We start from the raw sequence: 10,286 nt of genomic DNA on the forward strand, positions 1-10,286 counted from the left end.
TGGGTAAAGCTAACAGAAAAGCCCTGGAGTGTATCAGTAGTGTGTGTGGTCAAAGCAGGGGCCGCCTATCCTCGCTAATTGCTGCTTATTACCTTGGAACACCACTTTGCCCTGAGCCTGGGAAGCTGGCTCTGTCTTTCTTGACTTTCAATTTGAAAGAGATGGTTTCCAGACTTTGCTGAAAGACTGTCCTGGTTACAATAGGGTGAGAGACTGCAACAGATTTACAATTCAAGGAAGCGAAGAAAGAAATTACCAGGGAATGTTCTTGCTGTTTGATTCAGCTGAGAAGAACTTTGTAAAGGTGTCTTCTTGGTGGGGGGCACGGGGGACCAAGAGGAAAGACAGCCTGATATAGAGCAATGGGGTTCAAGATAAAGGAAAAGTTGTAAGATGGGGTACAATTGCTTCAGGTTCATTTAAAAACCATGCTTTCTAGAATAAGGGTTCAGCTCAGCGGGAAAGCAGGTGCCTCATATATGCGGAGCCTTGGGTTTCGTGTCCAGCACCCTAATTTTTTAGTCAAAGAGAAAGTAAATCAATGCAAAGCATCTCCTATGTGAATTAATGAAATATTATTGACATGAATATGAATTTTTCCAGATGTTTTTTTTTTCAGTGGTTTCTGGTGAGTAAAAAAAAAGAACAACACAGGAAATCCACACAAAGCAAATTTTAATATATGAATAATTAAGACAGCAGTCTGTGAGGTGAATCATAATCATGTCACTGACATTCGAAATTTCTGTATTTCAAAACTCTCAAGATTACCGTGTCTATAGCAAAATTCACATCTTCTCTGTTAAACTGGAATGCTGGCACCAGGCTTAGGGTCTATGATCAGCCATCCCACCACTTAAACCCCTGGTAGGATGCCAACTTTATGGCTCTCTGTCGCGGTCACAGCTAATTTATCAAAAACTCCTAAGACTTGGGTTTCCTATCGTACCAAAACTACCCCCATGTCACCGTGAACATAGCAGCAAAGATCACCCTCCAGCATGGGGCAGTTGCCCAGAGTGGTGAGGCTGCGTGCCCGAGTAATACGGCATCTCCTGGAAATCAGACTGTCGCCGCAGTGAAAACAACTTTCCGAGCATCCCGGCAGACCCAGAACGGAACCGCGAAAATGATTTAACCAGATCATTGGTCTGACTCAGATACCAGCTCTGTCAGACACGTTGATCCCAATTCCCTCCTCGGTTCCCTTTTCTATAAAAACCCCAAGTTCCCACTAGTCCCTCGAAGACAGACCAGAGGCCACCAACCCCTTTTATCGGATGCGGCCAGGTTGATTAACCCTTGCCCTGCTCTTCGCTGCTCATTTCTTTGTACAGCATGCTGTGGCAGGTGGCGGCAGCCTGACCTGCTGAGGTGCACAGAGCTATGGGTTCTGTCCTAAACCCCGTGGTGTGCATGAGTTGGCGCACAGTCCATCTTCTTGGACCTTATGCATCTTCCCCTGCCCTGTTCTCACACAGGAAACAGAAGCGTTCTTTTAAGCGGCAAGTGAGCAGGCTCAGCAGGGCTTTCCTAACTCTATCTTCCCCCAGGCTTTCTTAGTTCACTGTCTGGAAACCATAGGCTGGTCAGGTTGGATCAGAACATCCACATACTACTGCAGCTGTTGCAGAAATCCTCTTCTAAGTATTTGTGGCTCAGACACTCATTTCTTTCAAGTACCCATTCAGACACGACCAGCAGTAATTTCTTTTCAAGCAAGTCATCTTCCATATTTTATTTATCTCCAATGACTCTATCATTGTTTGATATATTGTTCTCTATCCATCCATCTTCCATCTATCTATCCATTTATCCGGTATCTATCTATGTATCTCCCTATCTATCTACCTATCCATCTATCTATCCATCAATCCACTATCCATCCATCTATCCATTATCTATTTATCCACCTCTCTATCCATTATCTATCTACCTATCATCTATCCATCTATCTGTTATCTATTTCCCTATTTATACAGAAGCAGTAAGGCCATTAAGGCAAAACTGTTCCCTTTTGATCAAGAGAATGGGATCTGGGTGGCCTGGGTGAAGATCTAAAATACCAATTGTGCAGGTTATTCACCCAGCTAAGGGACCACCCTCAGGAAGGCAGATCTACTGTAAACCAGGACAAGCAAACAAGAAGAATAATTATGACCTCGGTGATGTAATATACCCTTCTTTCCCATAATCCCACCCCTCTCAGCAATCACCTATGGATGCACAGACATGTAGCTTTGAAAGTCAGCCTGCTTTTCTAAATTACTCAGAAAATATGGCACTCCCTTATCCTTTCTGTCTCTTTTCTAAGCATGTTTTCCCTAATACTTTGACTCACTCTCTAATTAAATATCCCTCTTGCCATGTGGCTGCTCATCCACCATGACCCATGTGGCCTCCGTGTCAGCTTAACCCAGATGGCTTTGGTTCTTTCTCTTCTCTATCTCTCTCCTCCAGGAAGATACCAAGATCCCTGGCTTACCTGCTCTGGGGTTTTCTTTAGAATGATAGTAATATTCTCCCCAGTTTCCTTCTGAGTCTATTCTTAAATTATTTTATTAACAAGACTAATAACATCAAGAAGGGAACAAGATTAATAACATCAAGAGGGGATGCCGCTTTTCGCCAAGATGGTGCCGAAAGCGAAGAAGGAAGCTCCTGCCCCTCCCAAAGCCGAAGCCAAAGCGAAGGCCTTGAAAGCTAAGAAGGCAGTGCTGAAAGGCGTCCACAGCCACAAAAAGAAGAAGATCCGAACGTCACCCACCTTCCGGCGGCCCAAGACCCTGCGGCTCCGGAGGCAGCCAAAATATCCTCGGAAGAGTGCGCCCAGGAGAAACAAGCTTGACCACTATGCTATCATCAAATTCCCACTGACCACTGAGTCAGCCATGAAGAAAATAGAGGACAACAACACTCTTGTGTTCATTGTGGATGTCAAGGCCAAGAAGCATCAGATCAAACAGGCTGTCAAGAAACTCTATGACATTAATGTGGCCAAAGTCAGTACCCTGATAAGGCCCGATGGAGAGAAGAAGGCGTATGTTCGCTTGGCTCCTGATTATGATGCCCTAGATGTTGCCAACAAGATTGGGATCATCTAAACTGAGTCCAGATGGCTAATTCTAAATATACACTTTTTTTCACCATAAAAAAAAAAAAAAGAGGGGATGCCAATTCCACTAATAACATCTGGGGATTCTACCAGAGCCCCTCAATTTTCCATTATCACTAATATCTATGTATTTTCTGTGTCTGTATCTATTCGTGTATGTATGCATCACCTATCTAAAATCTAACTATCCATCTGTATACATATCTGTCTCTTCATCCTCCATCCTCCATCCTCCATCCCTAGTGAAGAAAAGAGGTAAATGACAAAGTTTCTGATCAAGGCTCAAAGTTTAATATTAAGCACTGTGTTTTTATATAGGGAGAGCCCACAGACCCATCCTTTGTTTCAGCTAGATTGTGTTGCAAAGCAAGGTCAGTAGGCAGTCAACTCCTCCAAACTCCTGTAGGAAATTTACCATTCTTAATACATATGAGTAACAAGCATGCTAAGAAAGAGATCATGGACACGCTCCTCTTCCCAGTTTCTCAAATAAAATAAAGTATTTAGAATATACGTAACGAAAGAGGTTTAAAAAAAAAAAAAAAAAAAAAAAAAAAAAAAAAAAAAAACCTCTACAATGAAAACTTTAAATGTGTGAAGACAGAGGTTAAGAAAAATACTAGAATTTGAAGACCTCCCAAGTGTATAGCTTGGTAGGATTAACATTGTGAAAAAAAGACCTTCCTACCAAAACAATTTACTGATTCAATGAAATCACAATCAACATCCTCATCTCATTCTTCACATAAATAAAAAGAAAATCCTCAATTTGATATGGAACAACAAAACACCCAGAATAGCCAATTAGTCCTAGATAAGTGTTTATTTCTATGCATTCTGCTCATTTTAAGTGCTAAGTGCATCTGCCTATGACCCCAACATTTGTACATCTGTTTCCAGTGAGTAAATTTTGTTCGATATTAGAATGGCTACTCCAGCTTGTTTCTTGGGACCATTTGCTTGGAAAATTGTTTTCCAACCTTCTACTCTGAGGTAGTGTCTGTCTTTGTCACTGAGGTGCATTTCCTGTATGCAGCAAATTGCTGGGTCCTGTTTATGTATCCAGTCTGTTAGTCTATGTCTTTTTATTGGGGAGTTGAGTCCATTAATGTTAAGAGATATTAAGGAAAAGTGATTGTTGTTTCTTGTTACTTTTATTCTTAGAGGTGGAATTATGTTTGTGTGGCTATCTTCTTTTGGGTTTGTTGAAAGATTACTTTCTTGCTTTTTGTAGGGTGTAGTTTTTCTCTTTGTGTTGGTGTTTTCAATCTATTATCCTTTGTAGGGCTGGATTTGTGGAAAGATATTGTGTAAATTTGGTTTTGTCATAGACTATCTTGGTTTCTCCACCTATGGTAATTGAGAGTTTTGCTGGGTATAGTAGTCTGGGCTGGCTTTTATGTTCTCTAAGGGTCTGAATGACATCTGCCCAGGATCTTCTAGCTTTCATAGTCTCTGGTGTGATTCTGATAGGTCTCCCTTTATATGTTACTTGACCTTTTTCCTTTATTGCTTTAAAAATTCTTTCTTTGTTTAGTGCATTTGGTGTTTTGATTATTATGTGACAGGAGGAATTTCTTTTTTGGTCCAGTCTATTTGGAGTTCTGTAGGCTTCTTGTATGTTCCTGGGCATCTCTTTCCTTAGGTTAGGGAAGTTTTCTTCTATAATTTTGTTGAAGATATTTACTGGCCCTCTAAGTTGGGAATCTTGACTCTCTTCTATACATATTATCCTTAGGTTTCATCTTCTCATTGTGTCCTTGATTTTCTGGATGTTTGGGTTAGGATCTTTTTGCCTTTTGCATTTTCTTTGACTTTTGTGTCAATGTTTTCTATGGTATCTTCTGCACCTGAGATTCTCACTTCTATCTTTTGTATTCTGTTGGTCATGTTTGCATCTATGACTCCTGATCTCTTTCCTAGGTTTTCTAACTTGAGGGCTGTCTCCCTTTGTGATTTCTTTATTGTTTCTATTTTCATTTTTAGATCCTGGATGGTTTTGGTCATTTCCTTGGCCTGTTTTATTGTGTTTTCTTGTAGTTCTTTGAGGAATTTTGTGTTTCTTCTTTAGGGGCTTATAGCTGTTTACCTCTGTTCTCCTGTATTTCTTTAAGGGAGTTATTTATGTCCTTCTTAAAATCCTCTATCATCATCACGAGAAGTGATTTTAGATGGTGTATCCAGGACTTGCTATGTTGGGAGGATTGGGTTCTGATAATGCAAAGTAACCTTGGTTTCTGTTGCTTGTGTTCTGTCACTTGCCTCCTGCCATCTGGTTGTCCCTAGTGCTACCTGTCCTTGCTATATCTGACTGGCTCCTGTCCTTCCTGTGATCCTGGTTGTGTCAGAACTCCTCAAAATCCAGCTGTCTCTGTGATCCTGTGATCCTGAGATCCTGGATGTGTCAGAGCTCCTGGGAGTAAAGCTGCCTCTGGGACCCTAAGACTCTGGTGTGACTAAGCCCCTGGAATCCTAGGATCCCAGGCTCCTGGGTGTGTTAGAGTGCCTGGGAGTGGCACCTCCTCTGGCCGTTGTAGGACTGGCTGCAGAGTTTGGGTCAAAGCTTGTTTTGTTTTTCAAGACAGGGTCTCTCTGCCTAGCCCTGGTTGTCCTGGAATTCACTCTGTAGATCCCATTTCAAAATTCTTACAGTAACATCCTATTTGATCTGCGTTAACAGTGAATAACAGTCAACTCCCACAATCAGAAAGTCACGTTGTGGCATTTGAATGTTTGAAGCTATTGATGTGTTTTAAAAAGATAAAGAGATATAAAATATATTCTATGGGGGTGTGGTGAGGTATGGGGGAGGGGGGTGCCTCTGTGGGCCCATGCCAAGGCATCCCCTTCCCCTGAGGGACCAGTCAAATGGTATACTATAGAATAGAGTTTATTCAGGGCATGGGGAGTGGAGTTAAGAGGGTACTAAAGGCAGAGAAAGGCAAAGAGAGGGAGAAATTTGAGAAGTAGAGCCTGGCCATGACCATGAGGAGAGAGGGGTGGAGAGAATGGGGAGAGAGGGGGAGCAAGAGGGCAAGAGGCAAGGGAGAGAGGCAAGAGAGCAAGAGAAGGAGGAGAGGGCAATGTTGGCATTCTGTCTAAACCCCACCCCACAGTTACCTGGCAACAGCCAGATATGCTCCTCCCCACAGTTACCTGGCAACAGCCAGGTAGGCCTGGCCCACTATAAAAGGGGTTGCCTGCCTCCTCCTCTCTCTTTTACTGCTGCTTCCCACTTATTTCTCTCTCTTGCCCTCCTGGGCTCTTCCCTTTCCCCTTCCTTTCCCCCTCTCTCCATGTGGTCATGACTGGTCTCTACTTCTCTACTCTCTCTTTCTCTCTCTGCCTTTCTCTGCCTCGACTACCCTCTTACCTCCCCTCCTCATGCCCTGAATAAACTCTATATTATACCATTGTGTAGCTGGTCCCTCATGGGGAAAGGGATGCCTTGGCATGGGCCTGCTGAGGCACCTCGTTCCCCCATACCTTACCACACCCCCATAGAACATATTCCTAAACTTCTCTATCCTTTTATAAACACATCAGGCAAGCAGCTCCTTTTATAGTGTGCCAGGCCTAACTGTAGGGAGGAGCTTAGACAGAATGCTAACAGCTATGTTTTTTATCATTCCTTCCTTCACACCTTTCTCTTCTCCATTCTTTGAACCATTGGCAAAACACCCAACAGACAACATGAAGTCAGGGAGATACATAATTCAACATAGCCTGTAGATATATTACCAGTCTTACTACAAGGATGTCTAGAGTGTCCGCACAGAGGCAAGAAAGGACATGTTGTTGTTGTTGTTGTTGCTGCTGCTGTTGTTAATCATTATTAATTAATAATATCTTTCTTCCACAAAACATCTAAGGCAGCACAGAAAAAGACACATGGCACTAAAGTGATCAGAGAACCAGGGTGAGTGCAGAAAATGAGTCTGGAAGAGGGATACATATACTATTAGCCATAAATGTCATATGACTACTATTGCCATGAAAGTCAATTTATTTCATTTATTTATTTCATTGTTGTTGTTGTTTATTTTAGCACTGAAGCTTTGTGCATACTGGCAACTGCACTGTGTCTGAACTATAACCACAGCCCTCATTTTATTTTTCATTTTGAGATAGGGTGCCTAGGCTGACCTTGAACTCACTCTACTGAACGGTGAAGCCCTGGCTTCATGATCCTCCTCTCCCTCTGCCTGAAGATTGTTCAGATTACTGCCCTGTGCCAGGAGACCTGGCTTTTACTTTATTTACAAAGAGATGAACCCTGTGTTATTTAAACAATACTTATTGTAGAAACAATACTTATTGTTCTACAGCTTATTGTCTGAGTCACTAAAAAAAATAAAGGAGAACAATTCTTCGGCTGAATGTTTGACACAGTGTTAGCCTGCACAGCACAGGGAAACTTTAGAAGTTGCAGCTAGAAGGCGTTCTCATTCAGCAGCACATAAACCAGGGCAAGTTTCTGATAATAGTACTGATGCATTTTTATGGCTATTAATAGCTAGCACAATAGCACTACAGTACCAACCGTGACAACAGTAGCATTCATAGCCTTAAGTCCTCGAATGTTTCCCTTTAAGTGCTCCATGTTTAAAGGAAGATTACATTTCTTCAATAACTCTCATTAGATTGCCCATTTTGTAGCTAAGAAAACAGACACAGGGTAGTTAAGTACTTTGTTGGAGAGCTCTCTCGCTCGGCAGCTAAGTGGCAGACCTAGGACCTCTGTCAGTGTTTATGATACGACTTCCCGGAGCCACCTTCGCGATGAATCTAACTGTCAGAGAATGGATAATGAAAACTTCAGATGTAACTCAGTTGATGGAGTGTTTGCTTAATACTCATAATGCCCTGGATTTAATCCCTAGGTTTCCATGGAATAAGGAGAGACAGTACAAGTCTGTAATCCCAGCAGAAGGCAGGTGTATGCGAGCGTTTAAGACCAGGTGTAGCTATGTAGCAAATTCAAAGCCAGGTTGGGAGCTACCCGAGAACTTCTTTTAAAAGAGAAAAAGGAGACTCCTGATATGATCTGATGGTTTAAAGCTCTTGCCATCCAAGCCTGATGAACTGAGCTTGATCCACAGAAACCATGTAGAAAACCGGATGTGGCGGCACGTACCTGTGACCTCATCACTCCTGAGATGGGATGGGCAGCAGAGGCAAGAGAATTGCCTGGGATGGTCTTGAGGTCAACTAGCCAAGGGTTCACAGCAGGGCTGAAACAATCAGAGAGAACCCGCTTCAATAATGTAGGATAGAACCAACTCCCAAAACGTTCCCTCTGGTCCCCACACTCCCACCCCGACTGCCTTCACACAAATGATACATAATCCACGGACTAGAGGAGAGGAAGAGAGACGTTTTTATTTATGTATGAAATTTTTATTTTATAAATTTTATTTTATGAAATTTATTTTATAACATATAAAAACAGAAGAAGAAGGGGCATACCATTATTCAGGTGGCCATTCGCTGCTTTGCAGAATAAGATCCAAGGGAGAAAGGCAAAATTAAAGTCTGTGTATTGGGAGCAAAGCTGGTAAGATCACTCCCAAAAGAAAGACTCAGATTAGAGAGTCGACATTCATTTGTCCAGGCTGGTTATATTTGTTCTGAGCACCCATGATGGGATTAAGAGCACTTATCAGTGTGGGCTGTCACACTGGTCAGAGAGCGCATCACCCTCAGGGCATGCCCTTGTAAGAAAGCATAGTACCCGTGAGTGTCTTCTCTACTTTCTCCATGAGGAGCGCAGCAGCTCTGTAGCGACCGTGCTAAGCAACTGTAGAGCTTATACTGTGAATTTTTCCCACACAAACTTACTCCTTTCTGCTATGAAGAGGGTGCATAGGTGGGAAGTAAGGTACTATCCAAACGGAAAGGGCTGCTGATCCCAGAACCCAAAAATTCATACTTCGTGGCTAGTTTTTGTGTTTGTGTCAGAACCCCGAGGATCACACTGCTAACCAGCTTCTATGGGACTCTTTAAATCTGGGCAGGATCCACAACAAAGCTCACCATGCCTTCTGCTCCATCGCATCACTGCAGATTGGTGCCTTTTAGGGAAATGAAGCTACAGGTCACGTCACTCATCATTCTCCCAGTAAATGGGTTACAGACTACACATAGGGCCTCTCATCTACTTTCCAACCTTCGTTTTTCTATACTTTAATACTTTATTCAGAACATCTGTCTATGGGATATAAAATATAAAAATGTCCATTAAACATTCATGATTTTTCTGCTTTACCCTGTAATTAAAAATAGTTTTTAAAAAGCAAGTGGTATTTGGTATGGGATTTTATAAATTATACTTTTTTTAAAAATTTTTAGTGTCATCCTTTAACCTCTGTTTTTCTTAACAGAAATGAGGTTCATGGTGTATGCAGTGCGCTGAGCGGTATAAAATGACAAAGTGGGGTTGGGGAGAGGAAAAAAAGACAAACAAAGCTTAGGCAAATGTTGACACTGTTGCCTCCGTTGAGCATAGCATTTAGTCCTTATCTTCCAGTAACTATGACAAAAATGGAAATGTAATTACTTACACAACTTATTTACTTGTCTCCATAGCAACCTAGCTTTCTATATCTCTAACACAAAAGTTATTGCACCATGTTGAAATCAACTTTCTTAGGGTATATCTCTCACTTAATTGGGTTGCTTGAGGTTAGAGGCTCAACGCACAACATAATTTCATGACAGGGTCTCCATACCCTATCCCACACAATAGTCATTGACCAGCAAGAGAGAAAAAGCCAAGTCTACACAAGAGATGCATAATTTTCATTATTAAATCACTAGGAAATTTTATTTTTTTCCTAGGTCCCCTGGGTGATGCATGAGGCAGAGTCCTAAACAGCTTTATTAGAAGTGAATCAGTGGAACCCCAATGTCTGTTTCCATGGTGATGTCTAATATGATTTTGAGCTGTAACATTAGTGCCCCTGTAGGAAAGTACTTGGATGCTTCTTATTTGGGCTTCTGGCACTATCTGTTAATTTGTAGCTAAAGCACTGGATAGAATTATGTGGTATGGATTTGCCATACTGTCCCCCGGTCCCAAGGATCTTGGAGGGCTGCAGAATTCACTAAAGCAGCAAAAAGGGGGAAGATTTGCTGATCAGATCACAAATCATCCTGAACCAGAGTAAGT

General features: G+C 42.0%; 1 pseudogene; it reads left to right on the forward strand.

Annotated features, from left to right (window-relative positions):
* The first annotated feature begins 2,633 nt into the window (after window positions 1–2,633).
* On the forward strand, window positions 2,634–3,164 carry LOC110284985 (large ribosomal subunit protein uL23 pseudogene; annotated as a pseudogene).
* Window positions 3,165–10,286: the final 7,122 nt, after the last annotated feature.

The sequence above is a fragment of the Mus caroli genome, unplaced genomic scaffold, assembly GCF_978045245.1.
Source record: "Mus caroli unplaced genomic scaffold, Mus_caroli_1 scaffold_19, whole genome shotgun sequence".
NCBI classification, from domain to species: domain Eukaryota; kingdom Metazoa; phylum Chordata; class Mammalia; order Rodentia; family Muridae; genus Mus; species Mus caroli.